The sequence below is a fragment of the Zea mays genome, chromosome 10, assembly GCF_902167145.1.
Source record: "Zea mays cultivar B73 chromosome 10, Zm-B73-REFERENCE-NAM-5.0, whole genome shotgun sequence".
Classification (NCBI taxonomy): Eukaryota; Viridiplantae; Streptophyta; class Magnoliopsida; order Poales; family Poaceae; genus Zea; species Zea mays.
The window spans coordinates 7,067,340-7,068,556 of NC_050105.1; the positions used below are offsets into that span (position 1 = coordinate 7,067,340).

The 1,217-nt window shown below is 61.5% G+C and overlaps 1 pseudogene; it reads left to right on the top strand.

Moving 5' to 3' along the window:
* The first annotated feature begins 212 nt into the window (after nt 1–212).
* Nucleotides 213–746, top strand: LOC103640796 (uncharacterized; annotated as a pseudogene).
* Nucleotides 747–1,217: the final 471 nt, after the last annotated feature.

The following is a 1,217-nucleotide window of genomic DNA, read 5'->3' on the forward strand; positions in this document are numbered from 1 at the left end:
ATCCTGCTGCTCTGGCTCTGCTCGGCCGCCGGCTCATGGCATGGCTGCTGCTGTAGTGGCAGCCCCTGCTCCTCATCGTCTTCTAGCATATCTAGCAAAGCTTTCCAATCGACATTGTTGACGTCGAGCAAGTCGTCGACGCTGACCTGCTCCTCAATGCGTCGACGCTGTTCTTCCTCGCCTCCGACCATCATGGAATCCTCGCCTTGTTCATGACCATGAACATTGGAGGGCATCAAAGTGGTGGCGGGGTCCACCTGCACCTGCACGCTGCTCTGCTTGGCCGGCTCAGCACATGGTTGTTGTTGCTGCTGCTTCCCATCGGCATTGTCTAGCAAAGTTTTCCAATCGACATTGTCGATGTTGAGCAAGTCACCGACGTTGAACTTGCCCAAGTCGCCACCGTGCTCCGCCTCTGATGCCTCCTCGCCTCTGACCATCAGCAGGGGATCATCCATCGTCGGGTAAGCACCGGTGAAGATGGCGCCGGCGGGGTCCTGCATCTGGACCTGCACGTCGTGGATCACCTTGGTTGGCGGCGCCTCGGGGTGGTCGCCTGTCGCCGTCCTCTTGGCCTTGGACTTGTTCTTGGCCAGAGACGAGGACGAACGGTGCACCTTGCACAGCACGTGGTCGCCGCCGCCGCCCTGGGTGTCATCATACTCGAACATCCTCCATCCCATTCGGTGGAAGCGATGCCGACCTGACGTCCCCTCGTTCTCCTTCTCCTTGTGGCCGTAGGATAGGCTGCAGACCGTGGCGCCGGGCAAGCCCTGCATGGACTTCGGGCCAGTCTCCGAGTGCCAGCACGTCCCGGCGGTCTCCACCGCGCGCAGCCTGTGCCCGCTGGTCCTTCCCTCGCCGTTCTTGTATCGCTTTGGACAGTATATGTACCACTGTCTGTTGTACCCGTCCTCCGTCACGTTGGTGCCCGGCACCGGCTCCAGGCCGGCGACCAGCTCCTCAGGGGCAGCGGTGTAGACGTCCGCGTGGTGGATGAAGGCTTTGAATCTCTGGTCGACGGTTCCGGCGCGGAGGCTGCGCAGGAGGGCGACGGATGCCTCGTTGGTGGCCCGGAAGACGTGGTCGTTGGCGGCCATATGCCACCGATCTCCGATCTCCAGGTGGTGACGGCCGGCTAGCGTACGTTCTCTCGTCGCCGGGGACGATGCAGGTGATGGTTTATCGGCTAGCTGCGCTTAATAGTTTTGCACGGA